Source organism: Carcharodon carcharias, chromosome 11, assembly GCF_017639515.1.
Source record: "Carcharodon carcharias isolate sCarCar2 chromosome 11, sCarCar2.pri, whole genome shotgun sequence".
Classification (NCBI taxonomy): Eukaryota; Metazoa; Chordata; class Chondrichthyes; order Lamniformes; family Lamnidae; genus Carcharodon; species Carcharodon carcharias.
Window position 1 is genome coordinate 51,347,735 of NC_054477.1, and position 27,164 is coordinate 51,374,898.

Here is a 27,164-nt window from a genome sequence, read left to right on the forward strand (position 1 = left end):
ACTTGCTTGGGTGAGTACATCTTCTACAACACCCAAGAAGCTTGACACTATGCAGGGCAAAGCAGCCTGCTTGATTGGCACCCTATCCACCACCTTAAACATTCACTCCATCCACCCAATTCCATTAAATAGCTTGCTCTACCTTCTAATTCTAGTCCACAAAGTACCCATAGCAAAACTATTACTTGTCTTTCTCTTTAAAAAAAAGACTTGCTGTGTATTTCCAGAATAATCTGTTTTAATTTCAGATTTCCAGCATTTACATTTTCTTCTCATTTGCATTCGACTTGTTCCTGGTACATTTCGACGTTGTTTGATGTTTACTGCACCTCTGCTGCCACCTGTTGGTCAAACAAATATCCCAGTGACAAATGGGAAAAATTTATTTGCCTTGGCGCCACTTCTGCATACTACGCCAATTCTCCAGGGGCAGGTAGCAAAGATAACAATGAGGAAACCCGGGTAGGTCACACAGTACTGTCTTCCCTGGGGAATCAACATAAATCTGCAAAATGAATTTCTTCCCCCAATGGCGCAAAATTCGTTTACATACAAAAACCTTTTCCCAGAGGCAGGCTACACCACTGGACATTACTCAAGGCCAGTGTGGCCTTCTCCAAGTATATGGGCGCATACAGGTACATCCCCTCTATGTGTCTCAAGTTCTGAATACATTGACCCAAATCCTCTGGTCTTTGGATTGTCGGAGACCAGATGTATGATGAATGGTGTGCATCAGCACTGTGTGGAAATCCTGACGCATGGACCTACGTGGGAATTGCCTGGGAAGTTTAAACTTCCAATGGACAATTTCCTGCTGCCCGGACCCTGAGATCAAGACAAAGACTTGGGACAAATCTGCAGGACGTACCATGATAGTTACCCAGGAAATGTTATAGACAGTTTAAAACTTGGTTTAACTCCTGAGTAGCTCCACAACTAACTCCCCAAATCACCCCTCTCCCAACCCTCTGACTAGCCATCAACCACCTAAATACCTCCTGACCTGACTACCCACTTACACACCTATGCACCTCACCGACTTACCCATGTACCCACATAACCCACTTACCCAGTCACCCACCTATGCACCTCACCCATGTACCTACATCACCCACTTATGCACCTTCCCACTCACTCACCTATCCATCACCAACCTACCCACCTCACCCATCTACCGCCTACCCAAGTATCCACTCCAATCACCCACCTACCTATTTACTCATTCATCCACTCGTCCATTCACTAACCACGTTCAAAGACTGGACCTTTAAACTTACCTGAGCATGGCAGCAGATGTCCTAAAAAGGACGTATCCTCTCTTTCTCCAACTCTACTCTGGTCTGATGGATTCCACAGGGGACGCTGCGCTGTGCGTTTCTTCCTCAGCTCGGATTGGAAAATTCTGGAAGAAATGTGCAGGAAATTCTTCACGGGCAGTGGCAATGCACAGAGTATTGCCACTGATTGGAAGATTCAGGCCATTAATTTGGCACTATCCTGATGTCTTACTATATAGCAGCATTTCATTCATGGCTTGAATATGTTATGACATGGCAGATGATGTGTGCCTGGTGGACCAAGTTCACAAGGGAAACTTGGTTGCACTGTCACAATGGTTTTGCAATTTGTATTTATAACGATATGTGTGAACTGAATTCAAAGGTAATGAGTCCACTAAGACCTTTAGAGATTTTTAAAAATGTAATTAAGATACTTATGAACAAAATAAAAGATTTCAAGTACAGACATAAGACTACAATTACTTATTATAACATCTCTTAAAATTCCTAACTGACCTGACGCCCAGTTACATACCCCCTTTAAGGCACCAGTCCAAAATATATTTTAGATTTAAAAGGAAACCAGCAAGTTAGCACAATACCCACTTGACAGTGGAATTCCCAATGGCTTCCCCAACTTCAGTCACTTTACAGAGCAGACTTATGCACAAATGGCTGGAGGCTTCTTGAAGGCTGTTTCACACACTCCTGTTAGATCTTAAACAAAAACAAAAACAGAATTACCTGGAAAAACTCAGCAGGTCTGGCAGCATCGGCGGAGAAGAAAAGAGTTGACGTTTCGAGTCCTCATGACCCTTCGACAGAACTTGAGTTCGAGTCCAAGAAAGAGTTGAAATATAAGCTGGTTTAAGGTGTGTGTGTGGGGGGCGGAGAGAGAGGGAGAGGTGGAGGGGAGGGGGTGTGGTTGTAGGGACAAACAAGCAGTGATAGAAGCAGATCATCAAAAGATGTCAACAACAATAGTACAAAAGAACACATAGGTGTTAAAGTTAAAGTTGGTGATATTATCTAAACGAATGTGCTAATTAAGAATGGATGGTAGGGCACTCAAGGTATAGCTCTAGTGGGGTTTTTTTTATTTTTTATTTATTTTTTTTTAAAATAATGGAAATAGGTGGGAAAAGGAAAATCTTTATAATTTATTGGAAAAAAAAGGGAAGGGGGAAACAGAAAGGGGGTGGGGATGGGGGAGGGAGCTCACGACCTAAAGTTGTTGAATTCAATATTCAGTCCGGAAGGCTGTAAAGTGCCTAATCGGAAGATGAGGTGTTGTTCCTCCAGTTTGCATTGGGCTTCACTGGAACAATGCAGCAAGCCAAGAACAGACATGTGGGCAAGAGAGCAGGGTGGAGTGTTAAAATGGCAAGCGACAGGGAGGTTTGGGTCATTCTTGTGGACAGACCGCAAAAAAATACACCCCCACTAGAGCTATACCTTGAGTGGCCTACCATCCATTCTTAATTAGCACATTCGTTTAGATAATATCACCAACTTTAACACCTGTGTTCTTTTGTACTATTGTTGTTGACATCTTTTGATGATCTGCTTCTATCACTGCTTGTTTGTCCCTACAACCACACCCCCCCTCCACCTCTCTCTCTCTCTCCGCCCCCCACACACACACCTTAAACCAGCTTATATTTCAACTCTTTCTTGGACTCGAACTCAAGTTCTGTCGAAGGGTCATAAGGACTCGAAACATCAACTCTTTTCTTCTCCACCGATGCTGCCAGACCTGCTGAGTTTTTCCAGGTAATTCTGTTTTTGTTTTTGATTTCCAGCATCCGCAGTTTTTTTGTTTTTATCCCTATTAGATCTTACTTGGCTCTCTCCTTTCATTCTCCTTTATATATGTTTCTCTCTTTAATATGTAAATTATATTGTTCCATTTGTCTCTGAGACTGTATTTTCCTCATAACATAAAAACTTTCATTTTGCCAGTTTTGTCAGTAGCCTTGGGTAAAAATAAACACACTCCTTATAGCCTTGCTTATCTGGCTAGTTGCTTTTAAATCCAAACAATCCCGTCATTTATCTAAAAAAATGCAAATTCCCTTCACAACTTACATGCTAAGCCAGCATCCATGTTTACTCATTAGCATCTCAAGCACATTCCTACACCTAGCTTCTTTTGATGATTTCAAGCTTGCAGTCTACTTGACTCCAAAAGTAATTAAGTCACACAGACAGTACCACCTATAGTAACACCCATAAACCTACTTTATAATAACCAAAAAAAATTACAAAAATTAGCACACTTTTGTCACAAATATTAACAACCTGAGTAGTGCTGCAATGTACACTATCTGGCATGCACCAGAGTTTGTTTCATTCATTTATGCTGCGCCGAACTGGTTATTGATAAAATAGGGCTTAATGGGACATCACATGTGTGTGTCTTCGGCAGCCTATACATGCATGGACATAGTGAGCCATGAAGACAAATCCTATCATATAACGTTGCAAGACAGCTAGCTGAATTGGCCAAATGGTTGAGCGAATTACTAAAGTCAGTTCTTAGTGAATTTTACATATACAGAGTAGGATTCCTTCACCTTTGCAAAGATTATACATTATACTAGCAATGGCTTGTCTTTGTGCTCATTTGATATTGCAAGTTTATTTACAAACACGCCGCTGAAGGAAGCCATCGACATTTGTGATGTGTCTCTATATCATGGCAATAAAGATGCGCCACCATTTTCTGAATCTGTATTCACTAAATTTAAGAACTTTGCAAATCGTGCAGTCGACTTCAGTTTTAGTGACACCATGTATGCCCAAATAGATGATGTATTTAGGGGATCCCTAGGTCCAGTGCTCACTAACATTTTCGTTAATTTCCACGAGAAACACGTTTTTCATGAAATGAGCCCTAACCTCCTACCCCAGGGATATTTCTGATATGTAGATGATATGGTCATGATCTTTGAATCTTCAGCTGTATGTAAGGATTTCCTTACAGACCTTAATACATTCCACCCCATGTTCAAATTCAGTTTTGAGATGGAGCAATATAACACACCCCCTTTCCTCGACATGCTGGTTGATAAATCCACTAATGGGTTCTCCACTACTGTCTATCGCAAGCCTATTTTCACCAGTCAAAACACATGTTGGGATTTGTACAGCTCACATAAGATTGGCCTTATCGGCAATCTTCTAAATAGGGCCCAAGCAATTTGCTCACCTTGCAAGCTTGATGCAGAAATAAAGCACATCAAAGCAATCTGATAAGATCATTGTTCACTGTTTATTGCACAAACTCACAAATGTGCCAAAGACCACCACTGACAGACCTGAAAAATGCCTGGTGCACCTCAAATTACCCTGGAAGGGCAAAGTATCTCAAAAATTTGAACAGGGTAATCAAACAATTTCATGCTGGTACTATGCAGTGGCTGCGCAAGTGATATTTTCCACTAACAGGATGCTGCTGTCAGTCCAAGAGGACATTCTGCCTACCACACAATTGAGTATGAACATTGTGTATGAATTTCATTGCCACTGCAATGCCAGGTAGATAGGTTGTATGTCCCAATGATTGGCTAATTGAACTAAACAGCATGTTCCTTCAGTTGTTCATAATAGGCAGGGTACCGAACCAGCCGCATTAGTAAAACCGAAAAAACAGCTATTAAATGTGATTCCACAATTTGGGAAGCACTTCCTGAACAATCCTGAGTGCACTAATAGCTACACTAACAACCAATTTAAGATAATCAGTAAAGTCCATAATGTGGCTCATTTACACTTGCTAGAAATAACATACATTCATATACAAGTACCCATTCCCTGCAAACATAAAAGGCAAAAAGCAAAACAAGTGTTCAGTGTTTGTGGTGATGGTGCACCCACAATGGTGTTCAGTAGGGAATACCAAGATGCTGACAAATGGCAATGAAGGAATCTCAATATATATCCAAATTGGAGTAGCATGTAACTATACCACTCCCATTACATTGCTGCTCTTTTTCTTAATGGTAAAGATTGCAAGGGATGGAGGTGCATGGGACGTGAGTTGCTTCAGTGCATTCTGTAGTTAATAAACAGTCCAGTCACAGTGTGCTAGTAATGGAGGGGATAGATAATGAATTCAGTGACAGGAGTACTGATCATGTGAAGTACTTTGCCCCAGAAGATAACAATCTTTTCAGATGAGCACCGAAAATTCCATCACACTCCTGACTTAAGCCTTGTAGTTGGTGGAAATGCTTTGAGAGGTCAGGTGGTGAGCAATATATTGAGGAGTAGCCCGCTCTTGTAACCATTGTTGATAGGCTGGTCCAGTCTTACTTTAGCCCAATGGTCATCCTGAAGATGTTGATGGTGGGGTTTCGGAATTATTGGAACTGTTGAAGTGCAAGGGGAAATGGTTTGGTTTTCTCTTGTCATTACTTGGTATTTATGTTACTTGCCATTTGTTAGCTCAAGCCTGGATATTATCCAGATCCTGTTGTTTTAAGACATATGGTGGTTCACTGTCTGACATGTTGTGAATTAAAACGAATATGGTGGAATTGACAGCAAACAGCTCCACTTCTGACACTGCAGGTAATGTTAATGTCACAAACCTGTCAAAATGAATTGTATGCTCTAGTTGTAAGTGAGATCAGCTGTTAAGAATGGGGGAAAGATGAGGGCATTATTCTTAAGTTTATATAAGAACCAGTTTTCACCTGTGTGGAGAAAGGAAAAGGAAGTCTGTGCTTGTGTTTTCTGAATAAACCTATGTTAAGGAAAGACTGGCTCAATTCCTTCTTTATTCAGTGAATGAGCAGTGAATTTATAGCAGGTAATGATCATTGATGAAGCTGCTGAAGAAAGTTTGACCAAGGATATTTCTCTGAAGAACTCCTGCAGTGATGTTCTGGGACAATAAAGAACTGTATTCCAAAAACCACACCCATTTTCCTTTCCATCAAGTGCAGATCCAGCTCTTGAGGGTGGGTATTAAAAACTCCAATGTTGTTTTTCTATGAACAAGTGTTGATGAAAGAAAATCATGTGCAGGTATTGATAGATTAAGTAAATGAGCAAAACTGGCAACTAGATATCAATGTGGACAAATGTAAGTTCCACTTTGGACCTAAGAAGGATAGAAGAGGTTAATTTCTAAATGGTGAAAAGCTAGAAACCGTGGAAGTCAAAACAGAATTGAGGGTCAGGGTACATAGATAATCAAAATGTCATGGACAGATACAGAAAATAAAGCTAGTGGGATGTTGGTCTTTATTTCTGTAGGACTAGAGTAACAAGGGGGTTGGAGATTTTCTTCAACTATACAAAGCCCGGGTTAGACCAAAACTGGAATAGTGGACAGTTCTGGGCAACGTGCCTCTGAAAGGAAGGAGGGAATGCAGCATAGATTTACTAGATTTACCTGGGCTCTAAGGGTTAAATTATAAGGATTGATTACATAAACCAGTGCGTATTCCCTGGAATTTAGAAGGTTAAAGATGATTTAATCTAACTTTTTACATATCCCACCCAGGAGACAGGAAAAACTAGATATATGTATATATATCTATGTCAGCCTAGCTACTTTATAACATTATTTCTTCTGTTTTTCAAAATGGATAATTGCTGGGCTGATAAAATCGCTGGAGCTGAGCACGTGCTCATGGTTCTGGAATATTCTAAGCCGTTCCAATTGACAAAGGTTACCTCATCAACCTCCTGGAATGTAACTTGTATTGTAGAAACATTCCAGCCAAGCCAGCACACAGGATTTGTAGATAAGTCTGCACCAGCCAACTATGGATAAAGGTAAGGCTATTTGTGACTCCTGATCTCCAAGATTGTGCTCATGGCCCATCATTACCTGCTCCAGAACACAATGGGTTTCAAACCAGCACCTCATTGGCTGAAGAGCTCAACCTGAAACCACCCTGTCACATGACTGAGACTTGAGCTGTCTGAATTCCTTTAATTATACAGCTCTTGAATTTTCTCCTCAGTTGCAGTTTAACCTGACAAGAACTGGGCTCCAGGCGAGCATCCTGCCTTTGACCTCCACTTTTCTCCAAGTCTGATTTCCAGAAAGAACCCTGTATATTGCCTACTTTGAGCTAATACCCAGGATACTGCTGCATCTTCAAAAGACTCAACCTGCAACTGAGTTCCTAGGACCAAGACCAGGAATTCTGCTAGACAAAGCCACCTAAAAGAACCTTCCTTGGATATTGACTCCAGACTCACATGAAACCATAATTCTTATTTTTTTTTATTGTGGTCTCTGCCCTGAACCCCTTTTTTCCCCTTATCCCTCTTTTATTTCACGAATGCAAAAAGGGGTGGACGTTGCAAAACCCTTTTCAGCATTGTGTGTGTGTAAAATAAACCAACCCCTCTTATTTTACTTTATCTCAAGTTTGTTGTAGGATTATTAATAGAGGATTGGATAATTCCAAAACTGAAGGGTTGGGGAAACTACGCCACCACTTATAGGGGGGGGGGGGAGAGAAATCAAAAAAACGTTTTGAGTTTACAGATGGGTAGTGAGAGGAGAAATCGGGGCTGTTCAAATTACTCCCCCCACCCCAGTCTGTAACATAATATATTAAGGGGAGTAGATAGTTTAGATAGAGAGAAACTTTGTCCACTAGTTGGTCAGTGTAGTACTATGAACATTATCTAAATATTAGAGCCAGACCTTTCAGGAGTGAAATTTGGAAACACTTCAATGTGTAAAAGGTAGTAGAAGTTTGGAACTCTCGCGCAAATGGTTATTTAAATATATTGTTAAATTTAAAACTGATAGATTTGTTAATTCAAGTTACTAAGGGATATGGGGGCAAAGGCAGGTGTTAGGCTACAGGTCAGCCACGATCTCATTGGATGGTTGAAGAGGCTCAAGGGTTCAAAAGGCCTACTCTTGCTCCTATGGAGCAGCTATCACCTCTGCTCACCATATCTCTCTGCTTGTGAAGAAAGCCTTTGTCATTCAAAGAAACTAGGGTGAAGGGTGATGACACCTCCTCACCTAGCTATACTTTCCAGAAACTTGCCACACCCATGGAGTGGCCCTTATCAAATAACACCATGGTCAGTCCCCTTGCTGCTCTGGCTTGTTTTCCTTCTTTGAGAATCACACGCGTTTAATCCCTCTTGCCTCCCTTTTGAAATCCTCATTCCCCGCTACCCACCCAATTGCCACACCAAGTCTCTCACTGACGTCTTGCCACTTTCCTCAGCCTTTGTAGAGAGACTTCTCTTTGTAATGATTTCAACCTCCATCACTCCTGACTTCACTGCCCTCCCATTCTCTCTTAATCTCACCTTCCAAATAAACTCAGCTGCCTATATTCATGGATACCTCTTTGATCTTGCAACCTTATGTGGCCTCTGCTCCCATCATATCAATCACAGGTATGACCATCTCTGACCATTTCTTTGTATCCCTCTCCACTCACATCTCCCTTACTCCTCCCAATACTGTCTCCTCTGTAACAAAAACAGAATTACCTGGAAAAACTCAGCAGGTCTGGCAGCATCGGCGGAGAAGAAGAGTTGACGTTTCGAGTCCTCATGACCCTTCAACAGAAGGTTGACAAAAGGCAGGCGCATACTGACAGCAAGGTCAAGTTCTCAGGAATATATCTTTCTGTTAAATACTGTCTCCTCTGCGTCCATCCGTGGGGTTAAAAAAAACTTTCCAAGTCACTAACAACAACACTTGCAAATTCCCAACTGTCTAGCCTTGGCAGTCCATTCATGAATACATTTCTTCAGCTACTAATCTGCTCAATGACACCTTCATCATCAGGACTGGTTAGTACTTGGATGGGAGACCGCCTGGGAATACCAGGTGCAGTAGGCTTGCCTACGGCCATACTAGACTGAAAAAAAAACGCCCGATCTCATCTGATCTCGGAAGCTAAGCAGACTCAGGACTGGTTAGTACTTGGTTGGGACACCTTCACCATAATCTTTAATGCCCTTGTTACCATTAAAAGCACTACACTTTCTCACTCTGGTCGGGTTCTTGACCCTGTTCCCTTAGCCCTAAGAATATGATTTGAATGTTTATGGCAGACAACGGTCTAAATATTAGACCTGGCTGGACTACATAACTCACTCTTGGATCCTGCTCTCCTCTGCCAAAACTGCATTTTAAATTTCATCCACCATCTGCCTGCCTATTTCACCAGTCAGTCAAAGTACTCCTGAAGTTTAAAGGCAAAAGCAAAATATTGCAGATGCTTGAAATCTGAAATAATAACAGAATGCTGGTAAGACTCAGCAGGTCTGGTGGCATCTGAGGAGAGAGAAACAGTTAATGTTGAGAGTCCATATGACTTCTTCAGAGCTAGAGGCCATCTTGTCTTGAGCTCTGAAGAATCATTTGGATTTAAAACATTAACTCTTGTCTCTCTCCTCAGATACTGCCAGACCTGCTGAGTTCTACCAGCATTTTGTTTTTATTTCCTCCTGAAGTTTGTTGCTATCCTCCTTATTGGTTACTATGTTTGACTCTCATGTCACCCATAAGCTTTGAAATTATGCCCTATATTACCAAGTCCAGGTTATTGATATATGTCAAAAAAACATGGTCGTAACACTGACCCCTTGAGAACAAAATTATACATTGCCCAGTCTGAAAACAACTGTTCACCACTACTCTGCTTTCTGACCCTTAGCCAATTTTATATTCATGTTTCCACCATTCCTTTAGTTCTATGGGCTTCAATTCTAATGTCTGATATGTAGTACTTTATCAAATACTCTTTGAAAGTCCACATGTAAACTGTTACCCTCATCAATCCTCTTCCTTACTTCAAAGAACTCATTCAAATTAGGCATGCACCATTTTCCGTTAACAAATTTATACTGACTTTCATTTATTAGCCCATACTTTTCCAAAAGCCGATTAATTTTGTTGCAGGTGATCTCTGTTTCCCCACCATTGACATTAGGCTAACTGTCCTGTAATCTTTGGCTTTATCCCTCTCTCCTTTATTGAGCAGGTTGTAACATTTGCAGTCCTCCAGACCCCTGGCTCCACCCCAACAGCTAGGGAAGACTGTGGCCACAACCTCTGCAATTTTTACTTTTACTTCCCTCGGTAAGCTAGGATGCATCCCATCTGGACAAGGTGATTTTTCTACTTTGAGTACTGCCAACCTTCAAGAACATCTTTAACTATTTTTATCCTATCCAATATCATTATTACCTTCTCCTTTACTCTGACATAGGCAGCAACCTCGTCTCCAGTGAAAGCAAAGCGTTAATTTAATACCTCATCAATGCCCTGTGCCTCCATTAACAATCTTTTTGTCATTGATTGGCTCCACCCTTCCTTTGACTACCCTTGTACTATTTTTATGCTAATAAAAGACTTTTGGGTTCCCTTTTACGTTAGTTACAAAACTATTTTCATACACTCTTTTTGCCACGTTCATTTTAAGATTTCTTCTCTACCGTGAACCTTCCTTTTGTCCTAAGTCTCCTTTGCTGTTTCATTTTAATCTTGATATCTTTCATCGTCCAGGGAACACTAAGATGTGCTTCCTTCACCCTCATTGCAATATGTCTACTCTGTATTCAAACCATCTCCTTGAAGCCCCACCATTGTTCAGTAATGTTCTGCCTGCCAATTTTGGATTCTAATCCACCTGGGCCATGTCTCTTCTCAACCCACTGAAATTAACTCTCCTACAGTGAAATATATTTAAGCTTGTTTGTTCCTTATTCTATTCTAAACCTGATATTATGATCACTATTCTCGAAACACTTCCCCACTGAAACATGTTCTCAGGCCTCACCTGATGTCCCAGAACTAGATGCAGCACTGCTTTTTTCCTCATTGGATGGACATAGACAGGGTGATTGTGGGGTACTAGTTATATCATTGGACTAGTAATTCAGAGACCCAGGCCAATGCTCTGAGCAAGTGGATTCAAATCCTACCATGGCAGCTGGTGGAATATCGATTCAATTAATAAATCAGGAATATAAAGCTAGTCTCAAAAATAGCGACCATGACAACTATCATAGATTGTTGTAAAAATCCATATGGTTCACCACTGACCTTCATGGAAGGAAATTTACCATTCTTACCCAGTAAAGGGTTGCTCTTAACTGGCTTTGCAAGCCACTGTTCAAAGATAATTAAAGATATGCAGCAAATGCTAGCCTTGCCGGTGGCACCCATGTCCCATTAAAATTATAAAAAACCACAGTGGTTGAAAGTTCCCTTGTGTCCATTTCAGGAATTCCTCCTCCACTTTGCTTTACGCTGATGCTATATTAGTATAATTGGAAGTTCTTCAGTTTGTCGTTGCACCTTCTATAATTTCCCCACAAATTTGCTTCTCTATCTTTTCCGTTATTTGGTTGGCTATAGTACACACAGCAATATAATAACTGCCACTATTGTTCCTTAATTCTAACCAAACAGATTTTATATTTGACCCCTCAACTATATCATCCCTTTTCAGTCATAATTTCTTTGAAAACTGCTGCCACCCCTTCCTCTTCCTTTTTTCTTGAATAAATTGCAACCAGGAATGTTGTTTTTAATTCATTCCCAGGATGTGGGCTTCACAGGCTAGGCCAGCATTTACTGCCCATCCCTAAATGCCCTTGTGGTGGTGAGCTGCCTTCTTGAACCGCTGCAGTCCACGTGGAGTAGGTACACCAACAGCGCTGTTAGGAAGGCAGTTCCAGGATTCTGACCCAGTGGCAGTGAAGGAGCAGTGATATATTTCCAAGTTGGGATGGTGAGTGGCTTGGACGGGAACTTCCAGGTGGTGGCGTTCCTATCTGCTGCCCTTGTCCTTCTCGATGGTAGTGGTCGTGGGTTTGGAAGGTGCTGTCTAAGGAGCCTTGATAAATTCCTGCAGTGCACCTTGTAGATGGTACACACTGCTGCTACTGTGCGTTGGTGGTGGAGGGAGTGTATATTTGTGGATGTGGTGCCAATCAAGCGAGCTGCTTTGTCTTGGACAGTGTCAAGCTTCTTGAGTGTTGTGGGAGCTACACTCATCCAGAGAAGTGGGGAGCATTCCATCACACTCCTGACTCGTGCCTTGTAGATGGTGGACTTTGGGGAGTCAGGAGGTGAGTTATTTGCCCCATGATTCCTAGCCTCTGACCTGCTCTTGTAGCCACAGTGGCTAGTCAAGCCACAGTGGCTAGTCCAGTTCAGTTTCTGGTCAATGGTAACCCTGAAGATGTTGATCGTGAGGGATTCAGTGATGGTAATGCCACTGAACATCAAGGGGCGATGGATGGATTCTCTCTTGTTGAAGATGGTCATTGCCTAATACTTGTGTGGCGCAAATGTTACTTGCCACTTGGCAGCCCAAGTGGATATTATCCAGGTCTTGCAGCATTTGTACATGGACTGCTTCAGTATCTGAGAAGTCGTGAATGGTGCTGAACATTGAGATGTTCGTTGATGATTGCACAACTTCTGACCTAATGATGGAAAGGTCATTGATGAAGCAGCTGAAGATAGTTGGGCCAAGGACACTACCCTGAGGAACTCCTGCAGTGATGTTGTCGAGCTGAGATGACTGACCTCCAACAACCACAACCATCTTCCATTGTGCTAGGTATGACTCCAACCAGCAGAGAGATTTCCCTGATTCCCAATGAATCCAGTTTTGCTTGGGCTCCTTGATGCCACACTCGGTCAAATGCAGCCTTGATGTCAAGAGCAGTCACACTCACCTCACGTCGGGAATTCAGCTCTTTTGTCCATGTTTGAAGCAAGGCTGTAATGAGGTAAGGAGCTGAGTGGCATTGGCGCAACCCAAACTGGGCTCAGTGAGCAGATTATTGCTAAGCAAATGCTGCTTGATAGCACTGTTGATGACCCCTTCCATCACTTTACTGATGATTGAGAGTGAACTGATGGGGCGGTGGTTGGCCGGGTTGGATTTGTCCTTTTTGTGTACAGGACATACCTGGAAATTTTCCACATAGCCGGGTAGATGCCAGTGTTGTAGCTGTACTGGAATAGCTTGGCTAGGGGCGCAACAAGTTCTGAAGCACAAGTCTTCAGTGCTATTGCTGGAATACTGTCAGGGCCCATAGCCTTTGCACTATCCAGTGCCTTCAGCCATTTCTTGATATCACGTGGAGTGAATCGAATTGGCTGGAGAATGGCATTAATGATGCTGGGAACCTCTGGAGGCAGAGATGGATCATCCACTCTGCACTTCTGGCTGAAGATTGTAGTAAATGCTTTAGCCTTATCTTTTCCACTGATATACTGGGCTCCTCCACCATTAAGGATGGGGATTTTTGTTGAGCGTCCTCCTCCAGTGAGTTGTTTGTTTGCCCACCACCATTCATGACTGGTGGTCGTGAGCTCAGTTCTGATCCGATGATTGTGGGATCGCTTAGCTCTATCGCTTGCTGTTTCTGCTGTTTGGCATGCAAGTGGTCCTGTGTTATAGCTTCACCAGACTGACACCTCATTTTTAGGTATGCCTGGTGCTGCTACTGGCATGCCCTCCTGCACTCTTCATTAAACCAGGGTTGATTCCCTGGCTTGATGGTAGAGTGGAGGATATGCTGGGCCATGAGCTTACAGTTTGTGTTTGAATACAATTCTGCTGCTGCTGGTGGCTCACAGTGCCTCATGGATGCCCAGGCTCAAGTTGCTAGACCTGTTCGAAATCTATCCCATTTAGCACGGGTGGTAGTGCCAGATAACATGATGGAGGATATCTTCAATGTGAAGACGGGATTTCGTCTCCAAAAGGACTGTGCGGTGGTCATCCCTACCGATGCTGTCATGGATAAATGCATCTGTGGCAGGCAGGTTGGTGAGGATGAGGTCAAGTATGTATTTCTCCTGTTGGTTCCCTCACCATCTGCCGTAGATCTAGTCTAGCAGCTATGTTATTTAGGACTTGGCCAAATGTGTCAGTAGTGGTGCTACCATGCCACTCTTGGTGATGAACACTGAAGTCCTCCACCCAGAATATATTTTGTCTCAGTGCTTCCTCCAAGCGAAGTTCAACATGGAGGAGCACTGATTCATCAGCTGAGGGAGGGCAGTACATGGTAGTCAGCAGGAGGTTTCCTTGTCCATGTTCAACCTGATGCCAAGAGACTTCACGGGGTCCGGAGTCGATGTTGAAGACTCCCAGGACAACTCCCTCCCGACTGTATACAACTGTGTGACCACCTCTGCTGTGTCTGTCCTGCTAGTGGAACAGGACATACCTAGGGATGGTGATGGTGGTGTCTGGGACATTATCTGTAAAATATGATTCCATGAGGATGACTATGTCAGGCTGTTGCACGACTAGTTTGTGAGAGAGTTCACCCAATTTTGGTACTAGCCCCCAGATTTTAATAAAGGAGGACTTTGCAGGATCGACAGGGCTGTGAATATCGTTGTTGTTTCTGGTGCATAGGTCGATGCCAGGGGTCCATCTGGTTTCGTTCCTTTTTTGAGACTTTGTAGTGGTTTGATACAGCTGAGTGGCTGGCTAGGCCATCCCAGAGTCAACCACATTACTGTGGTTGATGGGCCAAAGGGCCTGTTTCTGTGCTGTATGACTATGACATGTCCACTTGCCCTGCTGAAATATGTTTCTCTATACACCATCATTGAATATAGGCCAACTGTCAAGGGAGTTTCAGTTTGAAACAGAGGAGAAGCAAGATGCACAGAGGACTGGTAGAAGCAGCAGGGCTAATCAATAAAACCTTTATGCCTTTTCACTTAAGCAGAGCTAGATACAAAGATTAAGTCCCAAGTCCTGGTCACCAGGGAAGGGCTGGGGACCAGAGTCAAGCTAAGATGTTGGGTTTAACTAACACTGACCTTGCATTCTCCAGTGGTGGCACTGAGGTGGCCTCAGCAGAATTCATATGAAAGTGGGGTTGGAAAGGCTTGCCTTTCAGCTTGGGTTTTCCTCCTCTCCCGGCCTGCTTTGTAGATAGGTTTTTGGGGAGGGAGGAGCATGGGAAGGGGAGTGTGTGTTCTGCTCACTTTCAGTCGTGGTTCTCGCTGTCATTTGCTTGCACAGACTTGCTCGTTCTCCAGAAACAGGCCCTTTGGCCCATCAACCACAGTAATGTTCTCCACCTGGGTCCAAAAGGTTTTGACACTTTACAATGAAGGCCCACCAAATGGACCTCTTTCCATTTGGTGGGCCTCCATGGTCTCCACTCACTCCACGGAACATGTCTCTGCCTCCTGCTCCGCGGGCCTTCCAAACTTCCTCCCAATTGCTGAACACTTGTTGTTTCCTGTTTGCCAACTTTCTCGCTGTCCCTCTCCCAAGTCCTTGCTTGCTTCCTTTGCTTGGGAAGACCCATGGATCGATCAGTCCATCAGCCAGCAGCATGATTTCATCTCATGTTCTCAGCCAGCTCTGCATTTGTTTGCAGGTTTTGATGTTTTATTTCAGATCAATTAAATGAGCAAACAACAGACACAGCCAAAAGGTGGAATATTCAGGTGAAGCAGTGGTCTAGCTGCTGTTTGGTAATAGATTGCCCAAAATGAACCAGACTTAAGCAACTACAGTTGAAAGACAGTGCAATGGCTGTGATGATGCCAAATTGTGCTTCCTCACTCCACCCTGTCTGGGACTCCAACTGCCTCAAGCAGACACGGGGCTGGGTGGGCACTGTTGCTGCAACTCTGCTGATCCTCATGGTCTCTCCGACTTCTGTGATCCTTTAGGGGCTGGTGCCTGCATGGGAGGGTGAGCATGCGCACACTGTGAAAACAAAGAAGAAGCCACTCACCTTCACACTGCTCCTCCAATCAGAAACTGATTCTCTACTGAATTTGTTGTTGACAGGCTCATCACAGGTGTTATGACCGCTGCAGATGGTAAAGCAGAGTTATCAAAATCCCAGAGGGAAACTTTAAACAACTGTCATAACCAATAATTTAAGTGTTATGTTTGAGGTGTGACCTTACATTCAGGAATCAGACCATCAGTTCTCGAGGCTTTACATTAAACTAATTGAAACATTTTATTAATTTACACAGGTTAAAATATATACACATGGCTACAAACTACTACTATCATAACTTCTAACAAATTCCCAAACTAATCTCCATTAAGGCAACAGCACCCCATACACTTAACCAAACACCAGGCAAAGCATTTTCACCTTACTAGTTCAAAATGAGGTTCTTTTTGCTGTGTAGCCAGTTGGAGGCTTGCAGCTGCATTTTGATCTTATATTGCCTCTGCCTGCACACCCGAAAACTACTGAAGTTATACCTACCAGCCCCATTGAATGTTAAATCTCATTCTATCAACAACCTCTTTGAACTTCACCTTTTAACAATGAAACCCCATTGTACCAATTTTATAAATATAAAAACATATTGCTTGGTAGCTGCTAAAAAGGCATCAATTTTCACCCCACCTCTTGAATGTTCTAATCAAAAAATTCAAATGCACGCTAGCCCTCTTACATATCAAAACTAGTATATATCAAACCACCCAGGCCAGCCAGCTTTAATCCAATTAAGACATATCCACAGATTAAACCTCTACTTTAAAAGAAAAATATTTTCCAAAATATTATATACATTAATAGCTTCATGACAGGAGAGAAATTACCTGTGAATGAAAGTGCAGCTCCTTGCAAATCTTTCATTGAACTTACCCATAGTTTGAACAGGGCGTCTGTGGCCCACATACAGAGGCTTCAGACCCCACAGGCTGGGGGTTGGACAAGCCTGGGGTAGATGCTGAGAATTGTTTCCACTCGTCAGGGAATTTAAAACACAGGGGCACAGTCTCAGGATTAGAGACCAAGCATTTATGGCTGAGATGAAGAGAAATTACTTAACTCAAAGGGTTGTGAATTTTCTAAATTTTCTACCCTAGAGAGTTATGGAAGTTCCATTGTTAAGGCTGGGATAGGCAAGGATATGGAGAACAGGAGGGAAAGTGGAGCTGAAGGCCATGATCAGCCATGATCGTCCGAATGGCTCCACCGGTCATATGGTCCTCTCTTGCACCTATTTCTCGTGCTCTTGTGACGACTTTAAAAGTTGTGATGGGTATTCCTTCTTTTTTGCAATAAATAAAATTTATCTGCGCCGTTCCCCAAAACAGAATGTAAAGAAACCACATCGTTCAACTTCTGTCACCCTTCGCACCCGTTAGGTCGCGGGAAATGCGCCAAATCACGGCGCCATCAGGAGCACACAAAGGGTCTGGGCTGGGCGCGCTTCGTAGCGAGTACGCTTACGCACGGGGCGCAATACGCCGCTGGCTCCTTCGAGAGCCAGGGTTACGTTACTGCCGTCGCTCTGTTATACGTGCGCACGCGCTGCTGCCCAGTTTATGGTCGAAGCAGCAGCTGTGAAGCCGAATCTGTGTCAGCAGCGAAGAAGCGTCGACTGTGAGGTATCGCCTTTCTCTAACACATTCGGCGCCGTGTGACTACTTGGGGTTTTATTAACGTCAAGTACAAAGTTCGATATTTTTTTCAAAAATATCGGCGGCTCATTTATCCAATCTTCTATTTTTCAGTCCCATTTAAACCGTTTGTTTTTTTTTAAGGATCCGTTGCGGATCAGTCTAACGTGATGGCCTAGTCCCGCCCCGGTTAAATGTTGATTTGTTGGGTTGTGTCGCAGAAAATGGCGTCAGAGATGATTTGAATTTCGTATGGTCAGTTTGGATGTCAATCGTTCCCTTGTCGCTTGCTATCACGTTAGGTTGCATTTTGGCTTGTGATGTTGGGGCCTAAAACTGGGTTTAAAAAGCTTTTCTAGATCATCATTTTAATATTTCTTGTAGATTTTGTTTTTATTTTATCTTAAATTCCGCTCCACTTAGTTGACCGGGGAGACGAAGATTTCATTTCGTATCGTGACAGAATGAACTCTACAAACATCAGTTGTGCCATTGGTTTGTGTCCATGCATTAATAGTGAAAAAATAAAACTATCTCTTCAACTTTTTAGCCATCTGATGTTCTGTATGTTAGTATATTTGTATATGGGCTAACCATGCTCATTATTATCCTGATCCAGAACAATCTAGGACAATCCAACATATGCTGCATAAAGATTTTTCTCCCAACACCTATAGATTATATCTCCCAGATAATAGTTTGCAATCCATCACCTATAGATTATATATTCTAGTTAATTTTCTGCAATGTTGCGGCATTTTATGTAACAAATCTTCAGTAAATTGGCATCTGTGCCATCATAATTGAAGAATGAAATCAATGAGTATATAAAACGTAAATGTTATATTTGCAGTGAGCAATTAATATTATAGGTGAATTATTTCAAGGCTGCAATCTAATTTTAGGGTGACATTACTGCTATAAACCATTCTAGTTTCTTCTTAACGGTTTGATAATGTCCAATCCTCTCAATTAGGATGTTGCCACAGTATTTCCAAATATTTTAAATATATTTCTTCTTTTCGCTTGTTTTGATTAATTGTGTCATTTGGTACAGAGCAGCACAATTTGCTGTGAGAGTTAAAGGATAGAAATTGAATTTGCTTTAAGTTGGAAATCTGTTGATCTGAATACTATAAAATCTAGTATATAAATTGCACCTTAACAGTTATCTTTCAAATGCAAATTCTCACCACTTAATTTACCATTTTAAGAAGCATTTACTGTACCTTGTGATAGTGACCCAGCAGCCATTTTGTTGGATGACAGTGCACAGGTTTTGCAAATCTTTGTTTGACTTGTCTCTGAATTTATTAGCAGACTTGGCGGTTCCATCTAAGGAATGCTCTGGGGAGCACTCCTAAAGAGATGTGTATGATCTCCTTAACACTATTTGTATGACATTTCCAGGTTAAGATGTTTAAATTTTCAAGTGACTTTGCAAATTACGGAGTCTTCTGTATCCTGAACTGCCATTTTCCTTTAGCTGTTCTGAATCCTGATATCCTCTTGACATTGAGTATGATCAGGCTGGTGTGTCAGTGCTTGTGCATCATTGCCCGGCTCCTTTCTCTTAATTCAGTCTAGTTTCTTTGTAATGTCTGCTGATGTTTTACATTAGTGCAAGGTCTTTTAAAATCTTCTGAAGAACAATTGTACCCTAAGCAATTGAATTAAAACATCATATACCCATGCCAATGCTTTCATTAAACATAAGCATAGCTGCATTATTTGTATGTCCATCATTTGTAATTTTCACCCCCAGTAAACATAGATCACATTACTTGGTAGCATTACTTTTTCATATCTAAAATCCATGAAACAATACTCCAATCTGTCATGCTATGATGTTAATATACCTTAGGCATAGCAAAGAGGAGGAAAATCAGGGAGAACCTGATTACTTTGACACCTTTGCTGTTCTTGATAACAAGAAGAAAATGGTAGCACATTCTGTATTTGAGTGTAGCTGTTGAGAAATGAAAACCCTAATCTACATCACAAGTGATTTTTAGGATGATTGATCTGGGGAACAAAAGGACAGTACTGCAGATGCTGGGAATGTTTAAGCAGATCTGGCAACACCTGCGAAGTTGGGCGTAGTGAATGAAGACTAAATGTAATCTTTAGATGAAGTGGGGTTAGAGGCTGGGAGAGAATTGGACCATACCTCATTTAGCCTCCATTTTAAAGTCTTTGTTTATTTATTTCCATTACAAGTTCTTTTATATGCATTTCTAATGGAATCTCCTTATGTAATTTGGACAAGCTGTAATTGCTTCCTCCTACCATGGTAATGCAGCAGTCCCACTTTTGTGGATCAAGGTAGAGAGTATAATTGCAGCAGGGCAGGCATATTTGGTAGTTTCCATCATAAATGTGGAATTAAGAATTTATGATGGAAAAAGTTGACAAGTGTGCAGGTATAAGCTTCTAATATAGATGTTGTAATCTACCATAGTTCCTTGATGTAGTCTTTTCATGTACAATATCATAACTAATTTTATTACAAAAATAAATCCTGGAGGGGAACATTGGTTTAGTTTTGCTCAGCATTTCAATTGAACAACTTAGAGATATGATTGGCAGCAGGGTGGAAACTCGGGTCCATAAAATCTTAAGGATATTGGTCATGAGCATAAACATTACAGTGACCAGTTCAACATGTGTATTAGAGAGTATTGATGAACTGCCACAAAAATTCTTTGTATCATGAAATGTAAAAATTCTCTCCAAAAGTGAGCTTTCTTTTTTGACAGGTGGAATGTCACTTCCTTGAATGGTAAGAAGCCCAATGTCGTTTTTTTTTCTCCCTTTTCAGGATCAGTTTTTTGACATTAATTTATGGAAGAGTCAATTAGCATTACCTAAGATTTCATGATTGCTAAATAGTTGAAGTGCTTCTGGATCCAGAAAGCAAATGGCCTGTTCACCAGTAGTGGGATTTGGGGTGTGTTTCATTAATTGTATCTGGGAAAATACAGCCTTCAAGGGATTGGGGCCTTGCATCTGAGGATCTTTATACATTTCTTAGAAGTTGCATGATGCTGAGCATTAGAGGACCTTTGCGACCATGTATGTTTCTGAATGGAGTCACAAAATATTTCTTGACTGTCCATTTTTTCTGATGCATGATAGCAATATGTCAGTCCTGCAGCTTCAAAGATGATGCAGTGCTCTCTTGATCACATTCCAGCAGCTTTTTGTTGTCAGCACAGGGTTCAGAATGGTGCAGCAATTATTATCTAATTGTGAATTGGCATGTCTTTTGCTAGTCCTGGCCAATTACTTTCATTATCAAAAGGGCAGCTTTTCACTGTTGGGAAAATTCTGGTGTCTCAACAGTGGATGATTTCCAGGTTGGAGTGACTGATGAGGTTTATTGTAAGTATATTGCAGATGAAGGGGCCAGGTCTGTGCAACTGCCAATAGGGCAGTCGTAACACTAGATATGGTCAGTGATTTCTTTCCTTTGATCTGTTGTCATCAACAAACAAGCTGGAAACTGTTTTCTGCGTATTCTATTCTAATGTGCATCCTAGTATGGTAACTAAAATGAAAGAGAAGCACATTGAAAGAGTACACTGATTAATGGATTGTGTTTATCTGCAAGGGCGTGCAATTGTGCAAAAGTGATCCTAAATCAATTTTTTGTTGTTTGAAGTATTGCAATCTCTGTAGAGACTGCTAACTTTTAAAAAGATTTGAATTCCCAGTGACTGACTCAGGATCACACAAGATTTCAAGTTTTAAGATTTTTACTGTAACAAATGAAAATCAAGATTGACTAAACATTACAATACAATAAACTACTGAAAAGATATTCCCACCCGCCCTTAACTTGCTAACACAACTGAACTCTTTACAGAAACCAGTCCAACATTACTCTCGCTTCAAAAAGGCATGCTGCTCCCCATTTCATTGTGTTATAATGTCCAATGTCTGTTCAAAGTCATTTCCCTCAATCTTCTGAGATTCTCCAACAGATTTCGAGCGGCAAAGCCCACTATGGCAACTCATTTGCTGGCCATGCCAAAGCAAATCTTCTACATTTCCCCCTTTTTTCCTCTCCCTCGAGCCTCTGAATCTGACAGCCTGGGAGTCTGTAAGTCTGCCCAAAGACAGGCCAGGTACTCCTGTCTTTATGTTCAGGTGTGAAAGCTGGCACTTGGGCTTGTATAGGACTTGACCTGGGCCCCCAGTCCCCATGGGAAGCAGGTAATATAGGCTTATCATCAGGCAGAATTAGTAGAAGACCACATGTCCCTCTCCACTGCTCCATTATACCTTAAATTAAAAGAGAGAGCTTAAAGCATAACTATCTTGGAAACCTTGCCCTTGCAGCAAACGTTTGTTCATTGTGATCAAAAAGGCACTTCTGTACATGTGACTGGATTGTTAACAAGTCTATTACCCCAAACAAACTATCTCAGGGTTTGGAGAGGGCATTTTGTGGTGTTGACATCTGAACGCAACAGCCCTCCTTTGCATGGAGTTTGGAAAATGGAGCAAGTTGTGCAGATGGACAAGATTACTGAGTTAGTTTTGAAAAGAAGTAGACTTCACACAATTGCCTGGTTCCCTCAGCAATCATGACCAATTCCTGATAACTATTTTAGGCAAGTGGGGAAGAGGGAAAGCCACAAAGAAGTAGTGTCAGGAGTCACCTCTCACATTGTAACTGCCAATCTGAAGTTGTTGAATAGGATCCTGTTGAGGCATGCATGGCTAGTGTTCCAGTCCATCCTGGTGATTTCTATCCACACTTGAAGTCCTGGTGAAATTTCAAGGCTCTATTTGGTTGAATTTGAAATGATTATGAAATCTCATATCATTGGCTGTTAAAGGTAATTCTTCAAGTTGTGATGGTGTATCAATTGGGTAGTTAGAAGGCTTTTGACCTTGTCAGGAAGGAATAGACTGGATTTTGCTCTCATAATAAATATTTAGGGCACGTTATGACTCCGAGACTGTCTTAAGGTTCAGGGAAAACTCAGTCATATTTTTGTAAAATTTTCAGCCAAGTGCTTTTGGCGAATTAAGTTTATACTTGAACCATAGAGAAATGTAATATTGCACTTGGGAGCACTTGCCACCTTATCCATCAGTTAGCCATTGTTCAAGATGGTAAGTGGAGCACACTAAATGCCACACAAGGATGCTAACAATCCATTAGCTTCTGTGAAAGGAAAAATCATGTAAACATGGTCAACATTAAAACCCATATCAGTGAGCCAAAAAAGCATTAAGTGCATATTGCAGTAGGATCTTCATGATTACTGATGGTCAGAATAGAACACAGAGGTGTGTGTACCTTTCTATTCACTTGGCATGTTGGCCTTGGGATTCTTTGACTACCTGCTGGGGCTGTCACCCAGTGACTTTTTTATTCCACAGGAAAATATTACGAGGAACTGAAAGCACAAACAAATCCATCTGATAAATTCAAGCACTGGGGCATCTCAACAGCAGCTGGTGTTCAGCATAACTAAACAAAGTGATGCTTCAGGCAAGAAAAGGGCGAAGACCAAGGTTCCTGCAGAACTGGATTACGTGTCTCATCCAACCGTGATGAGAGAGCTAGAGTAACACCAGTTGATGCCAGAAATGCAAGTCTGGAGAAAACGATTTGCAGTTGCCTAACACAAGCTCAGTCTTGTGCAAACTGACATTGTGATATTACACACACCTACCCAATCCCCCAATCTAGATGCCCAAGTCAATGGGTTTAATTAAGATCTATTGAATTCATGATGTCAACCACTGAAAATTCTGATGCAGCAGCTTCTATTCCAAGCATTGAAATGCAACCTGTCAGGGCAGCAATCCAGCACTACCCTTGTCAAGAGCCGAGACACATGCTTAAAGAACGGGCATTCCACAAGATTTTTGGTTCCAGGTTTTTTGCTTTATTTACCTGGATGGATTCTCTCGACGGATCCTCTCATCAGCTTCAAGCTATGGCTGTGTTTGAAATTATTGCTGTGTCAGTCATGGCTACTAGCACTCTTGCTTCTGAGTCATAAGGCTTTGGATTGAAGTCCTATTCTAGAGATTTGAGTAGAAAATCTAAACTGACAGGAATATGGTGATAGGGTTGGAAAGTAGAGTTGAGGCAGATGATATTTAATGGTGGAGCAGGCTTGAGGAGCTGTATGCCCTACTGCTCTTATTTCTCAGGCTCTTAGGATACTCAAATCACACTGTCTTTAGGATGAGACATTAAACCGAAGCCCTGTCTGCCCCTTCAGGTGGATGTTAAATATCCCATGGCTCTATTTCATAGAATAGGAGAATTTCTCCCCTCCCATGACAGTATCCTGGCCAATATTTAATCCTTAACCAGATAATCTATTTTAGAGATTTTATTTATTGTTACATTGCTCTTTGTTTATTAGACTTTGCTGTGTTCAAATTGATTGCCATACTTATTACAACAGTGAATACGCTTCAAAGGTACTTCATTGGCTGTGAAGGGTTTGAGATGTGCAGAGGTTGTGAAAGGTGCTGTGCAAATGTAAATTTTTTTTTTTTCTCTTCCATCAGCCATTGCTCTGACAAATGAGGAATAGCCAGGAGGGCTGCTCGTTGCAAGTTAGGAATTCTGATTTAGCACAAGTTGATGTACTTTTAGCCTCTGCAATCTTCCTAAGGGGAGGCGATGGCATATTGGTATTGTTGCTGGACTAGTAATCCAGAGACACAGGGGAAAACTCCAGGTTTGAATCCTGCCACAGCAGATGGTGGAATTTGAATTCAGTAAAAATCTGGAATTAAAAGTCTAATGATGACCATGAAACCATTGTTGATTTTCGTTTAAAAAAAATGGTTCACTAATGTCCTTTAGGGAAGCAAATCTGCCATCCTTTCCTGGTCTGGCAGTGACTCCAGCAGTGTGGTTGACTCTTAAATTCCCCCTCAACAAAGGCAACTGTGGATGGACAATTAATGCTGACCTAGCCAGCGATGCCTACATCCCCTGAATGAATAAAAAAAATCTTGAGTTTCTGTTGTGGAAGGTTGTACTTATGGTAGCTGTGATATCAATTTATAGAATTTGTGAGATCGGGTTCTGGTTATTAATCAATCTCACGTTAATTTGGAGCACTTCAAATAGTCTTTAGGATCTTCCAGGGTTTCCTGTGAAAGAATCTCTTCCACTTCCATTTATAACAGGAAATTGCAACCTTTTCATCTTTCAACCTTCTCTTAAAATCAAAACTGAAATAATGTTCCCGCTGCTAGAGCTTTTTATAATGGCCATATCAGCTCACTGTCCAACAGCTGCTTTGTTTTATATCGTTTCAAAGCCTAAGGGAGACCAAACACCAAGCAAGGACTTGGAAAATGAATGATAGAATGTAGTCTCTATTGTTAACACCTCATGGACAGGAAACTTAGTGATAAAACTCATTCTACTGCATGGTCTTAGCAGTTGTGGATTCAAGCCCTGCTCCAAGACTTGAACACACAAGCTAATGTAATGCTTCAGTGCAAAGATGAAGAGTAGTGCGTTGTCAAAGATGATGTATTTTGAATTAAGATGTTAACTGCAGACCCTACCTACTGGTCTTAGTAAACATCAAAGATCCAATGGCACTATTCAAAGAAGAGCCGTGGAGTTTTCTCAATGTTCTCCCTGCAGCTAAACACAGCCAAAAATGAATAACTGGTTAGTATCAAATTGGAATATTGTTATGGATGCATTGGCTGATCCTTTGCTTTTGTGACAATAGTGACGATACAAGTTATTCATTGAATGTTTGGTTCTATGGAATATTCCTGAAGATATGCTATATGAACGTGAGTCTTTTTCTCTCCAAACTTTCACACCAATAAATTTCTAACATGGTCAGTATTTTCTACTTGTTAAGCATGTTCTCTCACACTCAATCTTTCTTTCTATCCCTCTCTCATTCACTCTCATCTCTCACTTTATCTCCTTTTTCTCTTTTTTCTCTCTCTTTCTTTCTCTCTTGCGCTCTCTTTCTCTCTTGTTCTCTTTCTCTCTCTTTCTCTCTCTTTCTCTCTCTTTCTCTCTCTTTCTCTCTCTTTCTCTCTCTTTCTCTCTCTTTCTCTCTCTTTCTCTCTCTCTCTCTCTTTCTCTCTCTCTCTCTCTCTTTCTCTCTCTCTCTCTTTCTCTCTCTCTCTCTCTCTCTCTCTCTTTCGCTCTCTTTCTTTCTCTCATGCTGTCTTTCTTTCTCGCTCTCTCTCGCTCTCTCTTTCATTCTCTCGCTCTCTCTTTCATTCTCTCGCTCTCTCTTTCATTCTCTCGCTCTCTCTTTCTTTCTCTCTCGCACTCTCTTTCTCTCGCTCTCTCTCTCTCGCTCTCTTACTTTCGCTCTCTTTCTTTCGCTTTCGCTCTCTTTCTTTCGCTTTTGCTCCCTCTCTCCCTCGCTCTTTCTTTCTCTCCCTCGCTCTTTCTTTCTCTCCTTCGCTCTCTTTCTTTCTCTCCTTCGCTCTCTTTCTTTCTCTCCCTCGCTCTCTTTCTATCTCTCCCTCGCTCTCTTTCTATCTCTCCCTCGCTCTCTTTCTATCTCTCCCTCGCTCTCTTTCTATCTCTCCCTCGCTCTCTTTCTATCTCTCCCTCGCTCTCTTTCTATCTCTCCCTCGCTCTCTTTCTATCTCTCCCTCGCTCTCTTTCTATCTCTCCCTCGCTCTCTTTCTATCTCTCCCTCGCTCTCTTTCTATCTCTCCCTCGCTCTCTTTCTATCTCTCCCTCGCTCTCTTTCTTTCTCTGCCTCGCTCTCTTTCTTTCTCTCCCTCGCTCTCTTTCTTTCTCTCCCTCGCTCTCTTTCTTTCTCTCCCTCGCTCTCTTTCTTTCTCTCCCTCGCTCTCTTTCTTTCTCTCCCTCGCTCTCTTTCTTTCTCTCCCTCGCTCTCTCTTTCTTTCTCTCCCTCGCTCTCTCTTTCTTTCTCTCCCTCGCTCTCTCTTTCTTTCTCTCCCTCGCTCTCTCTTTCTTTCTCTCCCTCGCTCTCTCTTTCTCTCCCTCGCTCTCTCTTTCTTTCTCTCCCTCGCTCTCTCTTTCTTTCTCTCCCTCGCTCTCTTTCTTTCTCTCCCTCGCTCTCTTTCTTTCTCTCCCTCGCTCTCTCTTTCTTTCTCTCCCTCGCTCTCTCTTTCTTTCTCTCCCTCGCTCTCTCTTTCTTTCTCTCCCTCGCTCTCTCTTTCTTTCTCTCCCTTGCTCTCTCTCTTTCTCTCCCTCGCTCTCTCTTTCTTTCTCTCCCTCGCTCTCTCTTTCTTCCTCTCCCTCGCTCTCTTCCTTTCTCTCTCCCTCACTCTCTTCCTTTCTCTCTCCCTCGCGCTCTTTCTTTCTCTCTCCCTCGCGCTCTTTCTTTCTCTCTCCCTCGCGCTCTTTCTTTCTCTCTCCCTCGCGCTCTTTCTTTCTCTCTCCCTCGCGCTCTTTCTTTCTCTCTCCCTCGCGCTCTTTCTTTCTCTCTCCCTCGCGTTCTTTCTTTCTCTCTCCCTCGCGCTCTTTCTTTCTCTCTCCCTCGCGCTC

At 42.1% G+C, this 27,164-nt stretch overlaps 1 protein-coding gene and 1 long non-coding RNA gene across 3 annotated transcripts in view; one reads left to right on the top strand and one right to left on the bottom strand.

Annotated features, from left to right (window-relative positions):
* Positions 1 to 220: 220 nt before the first annotated feature.
* On the bottom strand, positions 221 to 17,467 carry LOC121284340. Its single transcript, XR_005944465.1, has 3 exons — positions 16,908 to 17,467; positions 16,029 to 16,107; positions 221 to 341 (listed from the first exon to the last, which is right to left on the bottom strand). It is a non-coding gene; the product is annotated as an uncharacterized LOC121284340 (long non-coding RNA).
* Positions 17,468 to 17,595: 128 nt separating this feature from the next.
* The window catches only part of rnf6 (ring finger protein (C3H2C3 type) 6), a 305,285-nt gene continuing 295,716 nt past the window's right edge, over positions 17,596 to 27,164 (top strand). The window contains exon 1 of one of the 2 annotated variants that reach the window (XM_041199839.1): positions 17,596 to 17,656. The gene's annotated coding sequence lies outside the window, so the exon portion shown is untranslated. The remainder of the gene's footprint in view (positions 17,657 to 27,164) is intronic. The other variant, XM_041199836.1, reaches the window with a different exon arrangement.